The sequence below is a fragment of the Phacochoerus africanus genome, chromosome 10, assembly GCF_016906955.1.
Source record: "Phacochoerus africanus isolate WHEZ1 chromosome 10, ROS_Pafr_v1, whole genome shotgun sequence".
Lineage (NCBI taxonomy): Eukaryota > Metazoa > Chordata > Mammalia > Artiodactyla > Suidae > Phacochoerus > Phacochoerus africanus.
This window is the reverse complement of record NC_062553.1, coordinates 70,476,633-70,498,248: the sequence shown is the minus strand read 5'-3', so window position 1 is coordinate 70,498,248 and position 21,616 is coordinate 70,476,633. Positions and strand designations below refer to the sequence as shown.

Below are 21,616 nucleotides of genomic sequence, written 5' to 3'. Positions count from 1 at the left end.
GCAAGAAACTGTCAGGGAGGAGGTCTCAGTGAATAGCACAGGGAACTATATCCAGGCTCTGGGGAGAGGCCACGAGGGAAGATAATGTGAGAAAGGGAATGTACATATAGTTATGAGTGGATCACTCTATGCCAGAAACTGGCACGCCATTGTAAATCAACTAAGCTTTAATAAAAAGTAATAATAATAATAATAAAAGAAATTGTCAGGTTTTTTTTTTGTCTTTTTGCCATTTCTTGGGCCACTCCTGCGGCATATGGAAGTTCCCAGGCTAGAGGTCTAATCGGAGCTGTAGCCACCGGCCTACGCCAGAGCCACAGCAACACGGGATCCGAGCCACATCTGCAACCTACGTCACAGCTCACGGCAACGCCGGATCCTCAACCCACTGAGCAAGGCCAGGGATCAAACCTGCAACCTCATGGTTCCTAGTCAGATTCATTAATCACTGAGCCAAGACGGGAACTCCAAGAAATTGTCAGTGTTGATTGAGCCTTGCCAGAGGTCAGGCTCCTGACCTCTCCAGGGGCATCTTTCTATGTTGGGCTCAATTGTCTACTATCATCTCAGCATCATCACTTCCTTTCCCGCATCACTTCCTTTCAGGCCACTCTGCCCTGCAGGCCAGAAACCTGGAAGCCTGTGTTCCAGAATCCTTTTCCTCTTACGGTCCCCCCCCAGAATTTGGAAGGTGGATGAAAAGAGAAGCTGTTGCTCTGCAGCAGCCATTGGAAGCTGACGACAGGATAGACGGCAGGTGTAAGGTGGCAGCCGTCTGCAGGTGCATTCCTGAGAACCACATGCCTCCAGTGTAGCTCTCCTGACCTTTGATTCCCCAGGCCTTCCAGTGGTTGTACGGGCTTATCATTCCCTGCATGGAAAGCCAGGGAGGTTCTGCTTCCTTGATGGAACCTAGAACGAGGCCTTGGGGCCGTGGCTACCCTCAAGAATATCAACTTCTTTTTTGCCATAGTTATTATTAATATTCTAATCATTGCTATTAATTGAATTGAATTATTGATATTATTTCCAGGAGACGTTAATGCCAATAAAGGGATACCCTAGTGTTTTATTTTCCTTTCACCTAAAAATAGACTTTGGCGCTCCTGCTGTGTTTCAGTGGGTTAAGAACCTGACAGTGTCCTGGAGGATATGGGTTCGATCCCGGACTTGCTCAGTGAGTTAAAAATCCACCGTTGCTGCAAGCAGTGCTGTAGGTTGCAGATGTGGTTTGGATCCTGAGTTGCTGTGGCTGTGGTATAGGCCGACAGTTGCAGCTCTGATTCGACCCCTGGGCCGGGAACTTCTATATGCCATGTGGCCCTAAGAAAAGGAAAAAAAAAAAAGGTAGACTTTGAGATGAGCTCTTGGGAGCAACAATTTATGTGGGAGCTAGTTCTGGGATGCACAAGTGTGGGAGGGGATAAATGAGGCCTAGAAGTATGAGAAGCTCCAGAAGGGCCTCTTAGTGAGAGAGTTACTTCTGGGACACGGAGCTTAATCCCACTCTGGCCCTTGTGGAAGGCCCCTTGGAAGAGCCCCGCCTCAGCCTGCGTCAAGATGGATTTTCTGTCCACAGGCCTCTGCCCCTCATTGGTTGACGGTTAAATCTCCTGTACCTTTTGGCAGTTCTCCTCACCAATGGACAAGCCCCTGCTCTGCTGGAGGGAGCCTTCAGGCCAAGAGGCAGAGAATTGGAGGCACGTGAGGTGGGAAGGGAGTGTTTCTGGATCAGTGCAACTGCCGTCCAGGAGCCGGTTTTGGCAGCTTTGGCACAGGGCTTCCCTGCAAGGCTGCTGGCCTCTCTCCTCTGCTTCATTGTGTGGCGGGAGCAGAGGTCAGGGCAGAGGATGAGAGAGGAGGTTTAGAGGAGCGGATGGAGCCCAGATGCCCTAGGAGTAAGAAGGTAAGCTGTGGAAATGCCTGGAACTTAGTGAGGGTCCTCAGAGAAAATCCCCAGGCCACCCTGGGGTCTCTTCCCTCTTCCTTCTCTCCCACCCCTCCATCTTCTCCGCCTCTCCCCACCCCTCCTCCTCTTCCTCTCATAATTGATTTTAATTTAACTCTTCTGTCAGAGCGTGCCTACCGCAAAACTTAAGAAAGTAACTTCATTGGAATTCCCGTCCTGGCGCAGCGGAAATGAATCTGAGTAGTATCCATGAGGACACAGGTTCGATCCATGGCCTTATTTAGTGGGTTAAGGATCCAGCATTGCTGTGAGCTGTGGTGTAGGCCAGCAGCTACAGCTGATTCGACCCCTAGCCTGGGAACCTCCATATGCCAGGGGTACAGCACTAAAAAGACAAAAAAAAAAAAAAAAAAGAAAGAAAGAAAGAAATTAACTCAGTTATTTTTAAAGACTTTAGTCTAAGAGTTCCCACCAACTAAAACAAGAGTCCTTCTTCCAAATGACCTCTCTCCAGTCTGCTTTTCCCTCCCTGGGCTGAGCAAAAGCAATCACCTGCCTTCAGCAAATACACACAGAATTGCCCAATAAATATAGGTTGTCATGGAAACCAAACCAAAAGAGAATAGAGGGAGAAGGCTGCATATTAAGGATTTTTTTGGCCTCGGTGACTTTTTTTTTTTCAATCTTTGGTCCATGAGAATGCAAATCACACTTTCCTCTCAGCGATACACCAGGGGACCCTTAAAGCCATCCCCTAACCCTAGTTTCTGTGCAGTTCAGTGCTTTCTACCTTCCCTTCCTCTACCTCTTTCTTCCCTTTTCCAGAAGCTCATAAAAGAGCAATTGCACATGACCTCTGGTGGCAGCGACTGTTGCTGGGAGTGGAGGAGGTGGGGGACAGCACAGGGGCTTTGGAGTTGGAGAGACCTGCGTATGCACCTCAGCCTGGCATTTTCCTGTCAGCATTTTGACACTGGAGACTCTCGTTACCTAAGGGTATCTTGGCAATTTATTCTGTAAGTGTGAAGTGTTCTAATTTTGCTTTTAAAAGATGAGCAGTGCTTCAAGGACGAGTGCGTTTTCCTCTGCACATCGTATCGCTCAAATTCAAACCTGAGACCTCTCTCCTGTTAATAAGTATAATCTGCTTCCTGCTATGGTTAACATATTCTGACACAAGTCATTCAGAGTGCCAAGCATTCACACCTATCCCTCCACAGCTCAGAAACTTCTCAGGGAATTTTTCTTCACTGAAAGCATGGAGGGACTACCGTACCAATGGTAATATTGTGTCAGCTAGCCAAGGGCTGTTTCTTGAGGTTCCAAAGGGGCAATTTTTACTGGAGCTTAGGGAAGCATCACCAGGGGAGGCTGGAACTAGAAAGTGCGTGTTTGAGTTTCAGAGCATGGAACTTGTTGGCTAAAAATAAAGGACATCTTGGAGTTCCCATCGTGGCTCAGTGGTTAGTGAATCTGACTAGGAACCATGAGGTTGTGGGTTCAATCCCTGGCCTTGCTCAGTGGGTTAAGGATCCAGTGTTGCCGTGAGCTGTGGTGTGGGTTGCAGATTCGGCTCGGATCCCACGTTGCTGTGGCTATGGTGTAGGCCGGATGGCTACAGCTCCGATTTGACCCCTAGCCTGGGAACCTCCATATGCCACTGGAGTGGCCCAAGGAAAGGCAAAAAGACAATAAATAAATAAATAAATAAATAAATAAAATAAAAATAAAGGACATCTCAGATGATGGAGGCAAGGGCATAGGGAGAGATGTAAACACAGGACAAGGTGACCACTCTCCGGGAGCAGTGTTGCCCACTGACCAGGGATCGTTTCTTTTCTTTTTTTTCTTTTTTCCTTCTTTCTTGCTTTTTAGGGCTGCACTCACAGCATATAGAGGTTCCCAGGCTAGGGGTCACATCAGATCTATAGCTGCTGGCCTACACCACAGCCACAGCAACAGCAACACAGGGTCCACGCTGCGTCTGAGACCTACCCCCACAGCTCAAGGCAACGCCAGATCCTTAATCCACTGAGCGAGGCCAGGGATCGAACCTGCAGCCTCATGGATGCTAGTCAGATTTGTTAACCACTGAGCCGCAATGGGAACGCCTCATTTCTTTTCTCCATAGGAGAGAAATCTGACAATATATACTCGGTTAGATTCAGAATTGCTATGGAAAAGCGACTGCTGCATGTCCTGTTTCCTCCATTTTTGAATGAGAGTCTCTGTTACCATTGTTTTGTCTCTGGTTTCTCATTGCTTGTGAAGTATGACAAAAGCAGTTATCTTCCTGTAAGAATAAAGGTCTCTGAATGAAGAAAATGTGCACCGAGGTCGCCACACTCCAGGATTCCCTCCACATTTGAACAGGATGCCAGTTGCAAGATATTGGATCTTGAGACTGATACCATATTGGATCAGACTTTGGGAACAGTTATGGGGAGGTCAGTGGATTTTGCATTGGGAATGGACCATGGTGGATTGAAATAAAATAGCCAGCATATTTAACAGTTCATTCTTTCAAGAGGTGGAGTCTATTCTCTACCCCTAAATATGGACTTTCCTATGGGACTTGCTTTGGCCAATGGGCCATTAGAAATGAAATACAAACAGAGGCTTGAAAAATTCTTGTGCTCTAGGGTTTGCTCTTTATTGTTCTGGGAGTCCCCATGGGAAAAAGCCTGGATTAATTTCCTGTGGGATAATGTCTGAGATGAAGAGAGTCCTCATCAAGCGCTGATAACTTAGAGAATCGTGAGCTCAATGAAGTGGTGGTTTTACTAGATCATTACATTTTGAGGTGGTTTGCTCTGCAGCAAAAGCTCGCTGATAGTGGCTGGATTTGCAGAGAGAGACACCAGGTGGAGAGGAAGGCGTTCCATTTGTATCTTTAATAATTCAGCATTAAGCAAGTGGCAGTTATGAGACAAGGTAGGGAAAGCCTTGTGCTGTAGCAGCTTTCCACTTGAATGTACCACACACACACACACACACACACGCACGCACAACAACACAAATCCTGAACATACAAAGATTTCTTTCTGCAATAATCAGGCATTCTTGGGAGAATGGTGCTGGGACATAATGCATTTATTTTATTAATAATTCAATGAGCTTTATTATGTTTATAGTTGTAGGACCATGATCACAACTTAATTTTAGAACATTTCCATCCCAAACCCCCAACCCACCCCTCTTTGGTAACCATAAGTTTTTCAAAGTCTGTGAGTGTGTTTCTGTTCTGCAAATAAGTTCATTTGTATCCCTTTTTTAGATTTCACATATAAATGATATCATATGAGGTTTGTCCCTCGTGTGACATGATGCATTTAGAAGAAGGCTAAGCTACAAAATCAACTTATGATCACATCCGTGAGATAGGGAGGAGGCAAACTAGATCATGTACTGAATGAAGCAGTAAGAAACAATTTCATTCACTCAACCAACATTTTACAAGATGCCTACTGTGTGTCATGTCTGGGCAAAGGAAAACAACATGCAATTCCATTATTATATTATAATTGCAATTAAAAATTTGCTTTCCGAGGCATTTGCTATATTTGGAAGCTCTAACCAAGGGTTCAAGAATCAGGAAATAACTCAATAAACTCAAACTACAGTCTTATTTGGGCAGTAATTTTGTGTTCATAAAAATGTGTGGTGATAAAAATATCACATGGGAGTTCCTGTTGTGGCTCAAGTGGTGATGAACCTGACTAGTATCCATGAGGGTAAGGGTTCAATCCCTGGCCCCACTCAGTGGCTTAAGGATCCGGCATTGCCAAGAGCTGCAGTGTAGGTTGCAGACGTGGCTCCAATTCGACACCTCGCCTGGGAACTTCCATACTGCAGGTATGGACCTAAAAAGCAAGAAGGAAAAAAGAAAAAAGAAAAGAAAAGGAAAGGAAAGCAGTGAGCCCAATGAGGAGAATCATTTGTCATACTGTTTCCTGAGGACAGGTCACTCTTCTGATCCACACATTTTTTTTTTTCTTTTCTGGTGGCTTATGTTGTTTGAACACATATACCTAACCTACTGTTTGTGATAAAAAGGGTATACATTTCAGGGATTTATAACATATTAACTACTGTATCACAGGACCAACCCTCATATCTTCAGGATTTAGGCTCAAATCTACGTTTTCCATTTTAGCATTTGAGTACCTCTGAAGTCTCATTTTTTGTTTTTTTTTCCTGCAGACTATGGATGGTTAAGGAGCAAAGACATAACATCTTAGGGCTAGAAGGGAAATGAAAGCTCATTGACTCCAGTCCTCATCCCCATTCATGTACAGAAAAGAAACTGGGAATCATAGAGGATTGGTTTACCCAAATTCACATGATTATTGGTCTAAAAATTGTTTTCCTAGTTGGGAATTGTTCCATTAAGACAGACACCCTTTAACATTATTGATTTAAGTAGATTATTATGAAATAGAAAATTGGGGCTTACACTTTTTTTTTAACCTCAAGGTACAATTGTACCTGGGTTTCAAGACTATGACTTTTATTAGTTATAAAAGTAGATGCTAAAAAATATCACGTTGTCCATTTGAAGGTCTGTTGCTTAAGCTCCATTTAAATTGACTATTAAACTATTAACATGGACACTTAATTCTTGGCTTAGTCAAGCTGAGTCTGAGTACAGTCAATAAAGGTGGCTTCTATTATGATACAGGCAACTAGATACAGAAGGATTCAGACTTGGAAAGTGAAGGGGGTTGGCAAGACCTCATGACTGGCATGTTCCTGGGGAAAACTTTTGTTTAATAACACTTAGGCAACACTGCCTATGACACATAATGAGACACAATTTATATCCTTTGCAGGATGTTTCATAAAATGCAACCAGCTAGCAGAAGAAAGATCACCTTGGTTGAATGTGTCACAGGGCTAAAGGTGACACTAATTCTAGATGAGCCTGGAGCTGTAAAGTGGCATTTTGTGGTTGTTTAACTATCACTGGACTAGATTTGAGTCTCACTAGCGGTGTGACCTTGAGGACAGCACTTGACTTCTCTTGCCTTCAGCTTCCTTATCTGTAAGTTGAGGGAACTGGTTTCGATATCATTCATAACCCTTCCAGATTTAAAGGTGCCACAATTATGATTTTGTCATCTGGACCATCTCTATCAAATAAATAGCACTAAAAGCGAATTGACTCATCCTTCAAATATTCATTTCCATGCTGGAACTTTGACTTGGCTTTTGGAATTCTTAGTTGTTATAACTAGGGAAGAATTGGGAGGCCATTCACATGGCTAACTGTTATTTTATGATCTACCAAAAGTGATTTCATAAATGAAGTGCTCAGCGTGGCAGAACTGGCTGGTACTTTTAAGCTGGAAAAGAGATGGCATCCAAAGCGACAGCCTCTCATGCTCTCATGTCATGGCCGTGTACCAGAGCTGTGTGTGTGTGTGTGTGTGTCAAGATGGATCTCTGAAGAGCCTTTGGAAGCAGATTCTTTATATCTTTATATATCTGTATCTATTTCTCTCTTTCTATATATCTATATGTTTTATAAATTTCTATATATCTACATTTATATATAGAGAGATCTAGATATAGAGATATAGAATAATATAGACAGATAAATGTGGATATATAGAGATACACTTTAGGTATTTAAATATAACCATAGATAATTATAATGTAAATATATTTGACAAAATATATTGAATATAAGCATATACTTCTCCTTGAATATATAAATAGATAGATAAATATCTCTCTATATTATATCCATATATGGATATAGATGTTTATGGAATACACACACACACACACACACCAGTTTATCTATTTCCCAGGAGGAAATAAATATAGATGAGACAGATGGGAATGGTGGGAATGCTTCTTTCCAGAATGGGTCCCACTAGGGCAGGTGAGCAGGAGCCTTTTGTCCCTTTGCAGTGTGGTGACACAACTATCTTTCAGATTTACCTGGTCTTTCCCCTCAGTCTTGCCTGCCTTTTCCGCTCTCCGGAGAGGTTCTTGCCTTGCTAAGCTGGTTGTTTGGGCTTTTGTGGCAAAGAATTCAGAGGACATAGGACAGGAAAAGGAGGGTGAGAGGATGGAGCTGTGGAAGGAATTTTCCAGGGAGGGTGGGTAGGAGAAGCACAACAGACAGGAGTGAGAGAAGCGGTTGGGAGAAAGGGGGGCTCTAAGAAATGTTGTCCCTGTCATGGCTTGCGTGTCTCCTCCAGTGAATTCAGAACTCATCTTTTCTTCTAAACTCTGTTTGGAGGGTAAGGCTGCTTGATGACTGAACCTCAGCATCAATGGCTCAGTAAATGTCATGATGGTTGCAACTTTTTTCAAGGAGAAGCAAAGGGCCTGCTGGGGACAGCATTGAGGAGACCTTGGAAGTGACCGTCTTGCTCTTGGAAGTCAGCATTAAGGCTCTTGCTACGATGCTGACCGGAGGGGACAGTACTCCAGGCCCACAGGCCAGAAACCCCACCAGAGCAGGGCCTGTCTCTGTTTTGATTGCTGCTGTGTCTCCAGTGTCTGCTCTACAGAAGGCTTTTTGGGATGAATGAATGTCGAGTAAATAGAGGATGCTGTGTAGGCAGGGTCTGTCTTAGGTCACTGATTCATCCTTAGTAGAGCAGAGAGTTAATGCAGGGACTGTTTCTCTGTATCCCAGTTTCCTGGGTGACAGAAGTAGTACATGTGCAAGGAATTTAGAATTGAGAAAAATACTGAAACAGTGTGGGAAAATGGAGGTGCTGGTCATGGAGGTGGCCTCCTTGTAATTCACTCATCTCTAGCTTGTGACATTCCAAATAAGATATGAGAAGGGGAAGGGACTGTGTGTGTGGTCATTGATCACATCTGTAAAAAAGAAATAATATTATCTCCCCCTGGAGTTCCCATCGTGGTTCAGTGGTTAATGAATCTGACTAGGAACCACGAGGTTGCAGGTTCGATCCCTGGCCTCGCTCAGTGGGTTAAGGATCCGGTGTTGCTGTGAGCTGTGGTGTAGATCACACATGTGGCTTGGATCCCGTGTTGCTGTGGCTCTGGTAGGCCGGTGTCTATACCTCCTCTTAGATGCCTTGCCTGGGAACCTCCATATGCCACGGAAGCAGCCCTAGAAAAGGCAAAAAGACAAACAGACAAAAAAAAAAAAAAAACCTCCCCAACAGAGTTGGAGGACTAGAAGTGATGGATGCTGATATGAAGTGTTGCTAGGGCAATACAGCAACATGATACATTTTATTATTACAGCCTCCACTAACCTATTCTTCAATTCTTCTTAAGAAACAATGATGTCCTGCTCCAAATCCTCCTTCTTTTTAGCAAAATCTTATGTGAGTTAATGCATAGAGCAGATAAATGCTGAGGTGTGGGGCCCCCAGGCTGCCCCTAAGACCTGTGTTCAAGAGCTTCCAAATGCCTCCAAGGACACCATGGGAACCATCGAGCTGGTCCAAGGTCCTACTTACAGCTGCGGGAACCAGACACCAGAGACAGCTTTCATTTACTGGGAAACCCAGTTCTCTTCTTAAGTCAGTAAAACTGGTTTTTCTTCGAGCAGGGTAAACAAACCTTGTTATATGATTGAGATGTCTCTGATCCCAAGAAAAATGGCTTGCAGTCTTGCTTTTTCTTTTCTTTTCTCGCTTGGCTGGGCTGTTCCTCTTCTCGCTCTGCCTTGCTTCTTATAGTAATTAGTGAAAAGTTGTAGAAGCTCAGATTTAAGAACTGTCTAGCCAACATGGATATGTGTGATTCACAGTTGCTTTAAACCCGCAGAAACTTGTTTGCACAAATTAATAACAACTTTTAATAAATAGATTTTACTGTCCATGGCTAAAAATATTCCAGTCAGGCTTTGGTTGCAAAGAAAGATATGATAGGAATCTATCCCCATGGCAACAGTACTTTTCGGAGTACTTTCTATGACCATGATCTGTGACAGCTTTTGAAGATGTTGGGGCGGGGCTGAGGGGAGCGTTGTGTTTGGAAACCAGCTAGGAAGTGAGAGGGAAAAAATGAAAAGGATGTGAAACTGAATCTGTGGATTTTGAATTCTCAGCTGGGTGAGCCTCACCTTAATGATATTCACGGGGCAGACCTAATGGTGCTTGTGATGATAAAACGGAAAGTCTTTAGAAAGGTAAATGCCATTTCTCCATATGTCAGCTGCCAAACCCTGTGGATTCGTCTCTGCCTGGAGGCGAGACCACATGCAAAGGCTTGATAAGAATAGTAAAGATTTATAGGTATTTGCAATTCATCTGGAGTCAAAACAAGTTTCCTTGGGCCATCTCGCAAGTCAAAGGGAGACTAAGAATTAAATTCGTCTCAGCTAAAAAGAAGGTGCCATAGAAATGGCAGGTTCTATTAGAAGCTATCTTGCAGGACTGGCTTGCTCCGTTGCACTGCGATAGAGACCTTAATAAGCCATAAGATAAGGTGCCCTTCGCAGCCGTGATGACTTGAGAGGGGGGAGTCCTGCAGAGTAAAGAGGGAAACTTGATTTGTGTTGCCAGGCTCTTCTTCATCAGAGAAATCTGGGACCAGGTCTGGGGCTCAGGCAATGTCAAGGAGGCGGCTTTGATGGTAAGTAAGTGCTGAAGCAAACACACCAGGGCCCAGATTTCTATTTTAGAACATACATCCAAACCAAATGCAAATTAAGGCAACTCCTTTATTCTTATTGTTTTCTGGCTTTTTCTCATTTTTTAAAGTTTTATTGAAATATAGCTGATTTACAATGTTCTCATGATTTCTGGTGCATGGTTTTCTGACGCTGTAGGGGAATATTGTTCATGGTCAAAAGTGTCAAGATGGGAGTTCCTGTCCTGGCTCAGAGGTTAACGGACCCAAATAGTATCCATGAGGATGTGAGTTTGATCCCTGGCCTCACTCAGTGGGTTAAGGATCCGCCTTTGCCGTGAGCTGTGGTGTAGCTTGCAGACGGAGCTCAGATCCCGAGTTGCTGTGGCTGTGGCATATTCTGGCAGCTGTAGCTCTGATTCAGCCTCTAGCCTGGGAACCTCCATATGCCATGGGTGTGGCCCTAAAAAGACAAAAGACCTAAAAAAAAAAAAAAAAGTCAAGATGTGCAAAAAATTCTCAGATGGAAAAATCATCCATTATCCCCAGCCAGAGGCGATGTCGAACTGATTTTGACATTTTTCTGATGCACTGGAGTCAGGCTTTTAGAAGGATCCAGGTATCCTTAAAGATCAGGTCACTCTTGGTTCACAGATGAGTTCAGGCAGGTGAGTTTGTGCTGAGCACACACAGCCAAGGGCACCCAGGTTCACAGATTGTTCATCCAGGAGGTTCTTCCTGACATTACTCTGCCCTTTTTGTTCAATTATTTTATTTTACTTTCTAATCACTTCAGAGAAATTATTCATTCTTCCAACCCTCAAGATTTCTCAGAGAGCAACAGCTTGCAGAAAGCAAACACGTTCTGAGTTACAGACAAAATGCAGACCATTCTAATGGTAATTACCCGAATGCATCTTTATAACTGGGACAGTCTTTACAAAAATACTACTTAACTGTAAGGCTTGGCAAAACAGTTATTCTTATCAAAAGTACATTTATTATGGAGTTACCAGCCTGACACAGTGGGTTAAGGATCTGACTGCAGTGGCCTGGGTCGCTGCTGAGGCACAGGTTTGATTCCTGGACCATTGCAGAGGGTTAGAGGTTCCCATGTTGCTGCAGCTGTGGCATAGGTTGCAGCTGCAGCTTAGCCCAGGGAATGTCCAATGTCTGGGTGGCTCAAAAAAAAAAAAGTCGATTTATTTTTTTCTCTAGCCATGTGCTTGATTGCCATGCATTCATCTTTGAGAGGGAAAGTAAGAGGTCTGTCGTTACACAGTAAATTAGAGACTCGTATCCCAATTACCTATCCTGCAAGAGGCCACTGGAGCATCGATGATTAATTAGGGAGCATTTCAGGACCCACAAACCCAAGAATATTTTCAGATGCTCACATTCTTGGGAACTCTTATTTTTGGAGACTCCATTCTTCACCATAAAAAATATATTAAAATATACCCACTTTGCATATGATGCATCATTCACGGCTATAAAATTCACAAATGGATTTTTATAAAGTTGAGTACGGTTTAAGAATTTATGGTCTTGAAATTCCTGTTGTAGCTCAGTGGGTTAAGAACCTGACATAGTATCCATGAGGATGAGGGTTTGATCCCTGGCCTCACTCAGAGGGTCAAGGATCCAGCATTGCTGTGACCTGTGGTGTAGGTCAAAGATGTGGCTTGGATATGGTGTTGCCTTGGCTGTGGTGTAGGCTATAGCTGCAGCTTTAATTTGACCCCTATCCCAGGAAATTCCATATGCTGCAGGTGCAGTCCTAAAAAAAAGAAAGACAGACAGACAGAAAGAAAGAAAGAAAGAAAGAAAGAAAGAAAGAAAGAAAGAAGAAAGAAGGAAGGAAGAAAAGAAGGAGAAGAAAGGAAGGAAGGAAGAAAGAAAGGAAGGAAGGAAAAAAGGAAGAAAGAGGAAAAAAAAAGAACTTATGGTCTTGGAGTGCCCTGGTGGCCTACTGTTTAAGGACCTGGTGGTGTCACTGCGGTGGCTTGTGTTTGTTCCCTGGCCCAGGAATGACACATGCTATGGGCGTGGCCAAGAAGGAATTTATGGCCTTATGACATATATTTTATTATTTATATGAAAGTGAGGTATGTATGGGAAGTTGGCATCTGTATGAGTTTCCTCTAGCTGTCATAGCAAACTGCATGGCTTAAAATAATAGAAATATTAAATTATCCCATGTTGCTGAGGCCAGAAGTCCAACACCTGTTTCACTGGGCTAAAATCAAGGTGTTGAGAGGATCACCCTCCCTTTGGAGACTCTGGGGAAGACTCTGCACCTTGCCTCTTCCAGCCTCTGTAGCTGCTATCATTCCTTGGCTTGTGGCTGCATCACTCCAATCTTTGCCCCCATTTTCACTTTGCTTTCTTCCCCGGGTGTAATCTTCTCTCTCTCTTATAAGGACACTAGGGATGGCATTTAAAGCCCACCCAGATAATCCAAGATCATCTCCTCATCTCAAAGTCCTTACCTTAATTATACCAGCAAAGATCCTTTTTATCAATAAGCTAACACATATAGACTTTTAGTGATTAGATATTGTGCAGGCCACCATTCAGCCCAGTATAGTACAATATTCCTTTTTGTAGTTATTCAACTAAACTTTTATCAAGTTTGATTTAGTAAGATTTCTATTTCTCTGGGTTGGTACCCATATATTTGTTCTAGTCCTAAACCTTTTTGTGATCCCTCAGGAGCTTCTAGTTCTAGGCACTGTTCCCATCCTGGTTGAAAGCCCAGGAGAGGGAGAATTTTCCTTAACTGTAGCCAGGTTGGTTGACAGAATGCCTCTCTTTGCCGCTGTGACTGGAACAGGCATTTTTCTAAGAGGCATTTTGCTGAGAAGAATTGGCAAACAAGGAAATGCCTTTCTAAAGGATCCTTGGAGGTCATGTTTCTGCAGCAGCAAATAAGAGACAGCTAAAGAGTGAAATGCGATGTCATATAAAGTCCAGGCAGAGAAGCAATCTACTTTAAAGTGCAAACTTTGGAGTTCCCGTCGTGGCTCAGTGGTTAAAAGATTCGGCTAGAAACCATGAGGTTGCGGGTTAGATCCCTGGCCTTGCTAAGTGGGTTAAGGATTCGGTGTTACCGTGAGCTGTGGGGTAGGTCGCAGATTCGGCTCAGGTCCCCCGTTGCTGTGGCTCTGGTGTAGGCCAGCAAAACCCCTAGCCTGGGAACCTCCATATGCCACAGGAACGGGCCGCAAAAAGGCAAAAAGACAAAAAATAAATAAATAAATAAAAATAAAAATAAAAAAATAAAGTTCAAACTTTGAGGAATCGCCTACATTGGCCAGCTCTCAGGGACTTACAACACTGTTGGGCACCCTGCTAAGCCCCTTTCAAGAAGTAGCTCTAATATCTCTTCAAATAACCCTCACTTTATAGTCGAGGAAGTCAGGTGCAGAGAGGCTAAGTCAGCCAGCAAGAGGGTAGCAGGATCAGAATTTGAACCCAGGTCTGTCTAGCTTCAAAGTTCTATTTCCTTTCTGTGTACTGTGCTGTAGCATTTCAGAAACAAAGGGACATGGGCATAAAACATATGACAGAGAAGTAAAAATGATAGCCTTAAGGGCAACCTGATTAGAACGAGGACAGAGACTTGAACTCTGTTACTCCAAATTACTCTTCATTTCTATCCTTGGACTGCTGGGGTGTGTGTGTGTGTGTGTGTGTGTGTGTGTGTGGTGTTTATGCACTCTGTTAAACTGTACATAATTGATCCCATAGTAGGGATTCTAGTCTTTCAAGGAAACTTTTTTTTGTCGTTTTTAGTATTTGAGCATCTTGAATGAAAAATAACTTTCTCAGATAGTGATATATTACCCAACCTTGATGAATTCAATTAATATTGAGTCATCGTCCTTTTGTGTCTCTAGCGGTTACAAACCTGAGTAGTATCCATGAGGATGGGTTCGATCCCTGGTGTCCCTCAGTGGGTTAAGGATCCGGTATTGCCGTGAGCTGTGGTGTAGGTCTCAGACGTGGCTCAGACCTGGCATTGCTGTGGCTGTGGTGTAGGCCAGCAGCTGCAGCTCTGATTCGACCCCTAGCTTGGGAACTCCCATATGCCACAGGTGTGGCCCTAAAAAGCAAAAAAAAAAAAAAAAAAAGGGGGGGGGGTCAATACTGTGCCCAAAGTGGATGAACCAGAAATAGTTTCCCAGTGTTAATGATTTGTCTGTTTAATAATTCTACCCCTGTCTGCACTATTGTCTATTGTATCATTTGTTCAATATTTTTTAATAATTGCATTTCTAATTTATATTTATTTTAAAAGGCACCTCCATCACATCATTGGAAAAATCAATATCCCCTATTAGGAGTGGAAGGCAAATGACAAATATTAATGCACAGAAAAGGAAATGGTACTTCTAAATTCCGGCTGGACGGTGTTAGCTGTCCAAGGGACAGGTGCGGGGCTCCCTTTGTTACTGTTAGAAAAGGAGATCAGCAAGTATTAAAAGGGTGGAAAATGCACAAAATGTCAAAATATGAAAATTGAAGGAGACCTGAAAAGGGAGTAGCTTTCTCACCAGCTGGTTCCTTGTGATTATGAGCAGGTATTGGAACACCTGAACTCACCTTACTCCCCCCGACTCCCCTCCCTTCTTGTGGTCCGGGCTCTGAAGCCACACTTCACGCATGGGCTGCTTTGACTTCAGAAGCTGGGAGGGCACTGAATGTTCTAACCACAAGCCCCGCCTCTCTACATGGTGGATAAAGTCCCTGGCCAAACAACCCTCCTCATCACAATGACCAGACTCAGGGGCTGCATACGCTTCAGTTCCCTGCCTGCCTGTAGGATGATTAAAACAAGCCAGTCACACCTTCCACAGGAGCCAGAGATCGCCTTACCCTCTTGCTATTGCAGAACCCGCCTCCCACAAACCCTGCTGTTCCCAAATGAAACGTGCCGCAGTGGCGTGCAGTGTTCTCTTCCCCCAGGCAGAGAATATATGACTAATAAACTGTCTCTTCTCACCAGCGTCAGAGGTCGTGTGTCTGACCGCCCCCATAATCCAGGGATGGAAACTTTTCCTCACCAGGGAGGGAAGGGGAGGTGATTCCAACAGTCCTCACTTGGAGAAGTGCTGCCACCCTCTAGAGTGGTACCCAGATAGACTTTCTTCCCCACACATCCCTGAAAGGATAGCCAGACCATCACAGAACAGATGGGCATGCTGCGGATGTCTCAGGTATTCAGCCCTTGGGATGTGAGAAGCTCTCTTTGATCTCTTTGAGAGTTTTCATTTAACCTTATGAAGAGGATGGTGGGTTTGTTTGACACAAAATCCATGGATTCTTATGTACAAGGTCTGACATGAGGACTTTTACACCAAATTCTCTTTCCTGATGGTTCTGCCAGAGCATCTTTAACTCCTGGGATGACATGGCTTAACATTCAAAGCTCTTATTCCCCAAAATTAATAAGCAAAATGCTAAAAGTTGTGCAGTGTGGTGGTTAAGAGCACTGAATCTAGAGGTTCAAGAATCAAATTACCTGGGTTCAAATACTGACCACTTATTTGCTTTGTGACTTTAGGTAAGTTACTGGACCTCTCTGAGCCTCGGTTTCCTTACTCACAGGTAACTTTCTCATGGGATGGCAATGGATCTTAAGTGAGTTACATACGAACAACTTGGAGTAGTGCCTGGCACATAGTAAATATTTAATAAATGTTAGCTGTCATTATCAAAGAAGAAGCAACTCACTACCTCTCTAACCCTTGGGCTCAAGTTGCGTTTTTCAAGTCATCCAGGTAGTAAGAAGCTGAGGAACCAGGACACTGGACACATGTATTTTGGTAGGAAGGTGGATCTGGGGTTCCATCCCGAGTGGACGGAGCTCCGTAAGGGAGTTGGTAACAGCATGAAGAACCTGGGTAGCTGCTGTGGGAAGAAAGAATATGGAACAGGCAGGAAAGAGGAGTGAAAACAAGTCTGCTCTTATCTTTTTGAAGGATGGCTTGTCTTTTCACATTTTTGGGTGCTCAGGAAATTCCGTGTGAGAGGTTGCTAGGTCACAGTCCTCCCTTCTTTCCATGAGGCACTCGTGTGTCCACCCTTGCTTTATAGTTCCCTCTGAACATATCTTTTTTCTACTAGTTTTTAAGCTTCTCATGGGCAAAAAGGGTTGTTGAAGTGATAACTTGTACTCACACCCCATTTGCAGCCCTTGGCTATGTGATTCCACCTCGATGGGAGAAGTAGTTAAGAGATGGGCAGGCTTTTGCTCAACCAATGATCAGCAATCAAAAGGAAGAGGGAGATGATATGGGGAGACCATTAGTCATCTTTACATATTCAGTTAATTCTGGAACATTTACTCAACACCTCTGTGTGCTTGAGTGCTTCATTTTTTTAAAATTGAATTAGAGTGGATGTATAGTAATATTACATAAGTTATAGGCATGCCATATATATAGTGATTCACAACTTTTTTTTTTTTTGTCTTTTTAGGGCTGCACGCATGGTATATGGAGTTTCCCACACTAGGAGTCAAATCAGAGCTGTAGCCACTGGCCTATATCACAGCCACAGGAACGCCAGATGCGAGCCACATCTGTGAACTACACCAGAGCTCGTGGTAATGCCAGATCCTTAACCCACTGAGCAAGGCCAGGGATCAAACCTGTGTCCTTGGGTACTAGTCAGATTTGTTTCCACTGAGGCATGATGGGAACTCCCTGATCCACAACTTTTTTTTAAAGGTTATACTCCATTTATAGTTAGTATAAAATGTTGGTTATATCCCTCATGGTGTACAATATTTCCTTAGAGCGTATTTTATACCTAAATATTTGTACTTCTTTTTCCACTATTCCCATACTGCCCCTCTCACCATGGGTAACCACTAGTTTGTTCTGTGAGTCTGCTTCTTCTTAAGAATGAAGATCAGATGGGAGGGAGAGGATAAGAATCTTGGGGTTGCTGGGTGTCCCACTTTCTGAAACCGACTATCTGTGGCAGACACCTCGGTTTCCTAGGAAGCCTTGGGTCTTTGGGAGATTTTTGGTCACAGACCAAATAGCTTGAGAGCATTTTTTCAGTGGAAGAAAAATGTAAGGGGAAAGGGAAGCTAGAATTACATGTAAAGCATGGTATGTTTTCTTAAAATTAAATGGACATATTTTGGTTTCGGATGCAGTTCTACCAAATATAGAAAGCATTTCAGAATTCTCTGAGAGAAATCTTAGCTTGGAATGTAAGTGTCGACTTGAGAAATCACGTACAGCACCAATAGACACATCAATGCCGACGAGGCTTTCTAATTCAGGAGCTTTCCATTTTTGAGTCATGAAAACTTTTCTCATTAAGCAATTCCAAAGCATTAATCTAGTGATAAAACTTTTCCAGCGTGCATGGTCAAACTAAATGGCAATGAAACCAAGAGTCCATGATTGTGGACAATCCATGCCTGTCAGGATAGGCAGTTGGTGGTTTTAGAGTTGGAATAACTCCTCTTTCCTTTTGCTTCTTGCTTCTCACATGGGTTGTGGCAATGCAAGCCTAAGGCAGTCTACCTCTATGTTGCCACAAGGATTTCATTTGCTCTTAGCTCCTTAATAATACTTGGGGATGATTGCCCTAAAACAGTCTTTAAATGGGAATGTAAAGTTTGATTTAGGAGAATGGGAAACAACTGGTTTCAGAAGTTATATTCTCATGTAATACTGCATGAAAAAAATCCACTAGCGCCTATGCACACAGACTCACGCACACACAAAGACACACACACAGACACCATTAAACAGACTTTGAAAAATACCCCCAAGAAGCCTGGGGATGTGCTTTAGCTGCGTCTTTTCTATTTGAATTAGAGGGTGGGACACATAAACTAGAGCAACTCTGTTCACCTGGTCTGATTTCCCTATGCAGGTGCCACGAGCACAGCAGGCGCCATGTGCTGGTTTATGTGTCAGCTTGAGGGGCCATTGGGCAACCAGATTAAACCTTGTTTTGGGGTTTCCAGATGAGATTCACCTAGACAAAGGAGATTCCCCCATCCCCCATGCCCGTGTGAGTGGGCATCATCCAATTCCTTGGTGGACTGAATAGAACAAAAGGTGAGGAGTTCCCTTTGTGGCTCAGCGGTTAACGAACCTGACTAGGATCCATGAGGATTCGGGTTTGATCCCTGGCCTCACTCTATGGGTTAAAGATCCGGCATTGCTGTGGCTGTGGTATAGGCCAGTGGCTGTGGCTCCGATTAGACCCCTTGCCTGGGAACCTCCATGTGCCCCAGTTGTGGCCCCCCAAAAAACAAAACAAAACAAAACAAAAGAACAAAAGGTGGAGGAGGAGGATCTCCTTCTTCCCTGTGTCACAGTTGAGCTGGGACAACTCATCTCTTCTTGGACTAAGATTGACATCCTTGGCTTCCTTGATTCTCAGGCCTTCACACGCCACCGGAATTACATGTGGGCTCTCCTGGGTCTCTAGCTTGCAGGTAGCAGACCGTGGGGCTTCTTTACCCCCGTGATTGAGTGAGTCAATTTCTCTCTTTTTTTTTTTTTAAATATTGAAGTAAAGTTGATTCACAAGGTTATCATAATTTCTGCTGTACAACAAAGTGATTCAGTTGTGCATGTACACACATCCATTTTCTTGCAGATTCTTTTCCCATATAGCTCACGAAATACTGGGCAGAGTTCTCTGTGCTAGACAGCAGGTCCCCATTGGCCAGTCATTCCATATACCTCAGTGTGCACATGTCCGTCCCAAACCTTGTCCATCCTTCCCCACCCCACTTGTCCTCGTTGACAGCCGCAAGTTTTTCAAAGTCTATGAGTCTATTTCTGTTCTACAAATATGTTCATTTTAATCCTTTTTTTTTAGATGCCACATATAAGTGATATATGATGTTTGTCTTTCACTTAGCGTGATAATTTCTAGGCCCATTCATGTTGCTGCAAATGCCATTATTTCATTCTTTTTTCTGGCTGAGTAATATTCCCATGCATACACATACAACACCTTCTTTATCCATTCCTCTGTCAATGAACATTTAGGTTGCTTCCAATCTTGGCTATTGTAAATAGTACTGCCAAGTCGCCTTAATAAGCCATGTTTTACGTGCAGGTTCCATTTCCCTGGAGAACCCTGACTAGTACAAGCAGACTGTGGTGCTTCACAGCCTCTGAAGCCTGTCTCTGCGCTCACATGAAGATGTTCCCTTGGTAAGCACACCTGTTTCTCCACAACGTAATCTTGCCCCTCTAAGGGCCATCTTTGGTGAGTAACTATGGAGGGGCCACTTGTTCAGATCTGAGCAGGGATGCTCCACATCCCGGATTCAGCTCTTCTGGGAGAAGCCTCCTGTGAGTCCCTTTCCCTAAAGTCCCTCTGCACCTTGCCTCCAGGTACATTAAGACATCACTGTTTGTCTCTTTTGCCTCTGCTTCCACTTGACTGGGAACTCCGGGATGGCAGGTGCCACATCTATAGGTCACAGCTACATCTTCTGTGCCTGGAACTGTGTCACGTACCAGGTACGCTGTCAGCCGAGGGAATGGATGGTTCTGCTGTATGATTTATCCCTTGCTTGGTGATTTATACCCCATGACTCTTTCAACACTGGAAGTGCAATTTTTATAAATAAAAAATTCACTCTTAAGGAGGTTCAGATAAAGCAGAGGCTCAGAGGGTTTCGTTAATGTTCCCAAGGGCATGTGGCTCGGATTTGTGGGTCTGGAATCATAGTCCACATTATCCCTAGTCCAGAGTTTGTACCTTCAAATTCCTCCAAGCTTCCCACCTATCTGATGAGAGCCCTGTGATGTACCGTATGTCGACATGTCTTGGAAAATATAAAGGGAATATAAAAACATACAGAAAACTATAAAAAGTAGAAGTAGCACCTTTCCTATTTTTGGGAGTATACGATATTTTCATGGGGGAAAATAGTTACTTAGATAGCAAAGTATTTTCAGCTTCTAAGTAGAAATACAGATGCTGTCAAAGGCGCTCACTAGAAAGAACTGTATTTTTTGTCTTTTTGTCTCTTAGGGCATATGGAGGTTCCCAGGCTAGAGGTCAAATCAGAGCTACAGCTGCCAGCCAGCACCACAACTACAGCAACACTGGATCTGTATCGCACCTGTGACCTACACCACAGCTCACAGCAACACTGGATCCTTAACCCACTAAGCGAGGCCAGGGATCAAACCCGCATCTTCATGGATACTAGTATGGGTTCATTAACCACTGAGCCACGATGAGAACTCCATCCCCAGATATGTTAATGTGTAGTTTCTACAAACAAGGACATTTCCTCCATCATCACAAGACAACTATCAAAATGAGGAAATTGATATTCATGTATTATTTCCAGATAATTCTCAGATCCCATTCCAGTTTCTTACATTCCCCCGAGCAAAATGATTTGATAATTGATATTTGTGTTCTTTTCGCACTTGCCCCCCTGAAACCCAGAAAAGCAATCATTGTCCAAAAAAATTACAAATCATTGCTGTTTTTTGTGGCAAAATATTTTTGACTTAATTACAACATTATACGGTTAAATAGATGTAGAAGAAATACTAAGCATCTGTATGTACTAGGAGCCTGGCCAGTTAGAACTCGTATGAAGACCTTTAAAGTGGTGGGTTCCTATCTTCTCCTCAGAAGCCTCCCAATGATGCCTCAGAAGCCTCTGACCTGGCCCCGCCCCTCACGTCCTCACTTGCCCATCTCCCCAGCGGGTCATGTGCAGGTTTTTAAGCAAACAGTACTTTACTGAACTGTGAGGCAATAGAATAGTCATGCTATCCAGGTGGGTAAACTGTAGGAATGCAGATCTGTTACTCATTATGATGCACAAGAGTTTAACCCTCTAACACCCATTCCACTCAAGTAAACAGACTTCCACAGGGGAAAAAAGTATTAATTGTGTATTTCTGGTTATAGGAATAATGTATAGTAGTGGTAATTTATTTAGAGAGTTTGGAAAAGGAAAACAAGTAGCTTGATAGATAAAATTATTCACTAGACATAACCTTAGTGAACAGATACATATTTGATCTATAAACTGTTTTTTTTCATTTAGCAACGTCATTGACTATTTCACATATTATTGATATTTTATACAACAGAATTTCCCAAACT

At 43.4% G+C, this 21,616-nt stretch overlaps 1 long non-coding RNA gene across 1 annotated transcript; it reads left to right on the top strand.

Moving 5' to 3' along the window:
- The first annotated feature begins 1,709 nt into the window (after positions 1-1,709).
- LOC125138282 (uncharacterized) lies at positions 1,710-20,021 on the top strand. The gene is made up of 3 exons (XR_007137617.1): positions 1,710-1,906; positions 19,592-19,689; positions 19,873-20,021. It is a non-coding gene; the product is annotated as an uncharacterized LOC125138282 (long non-coding RNA).
- The last annotated feature ends 1,595 nt before the right edge of the window (positions 20,022-21,616 follow it).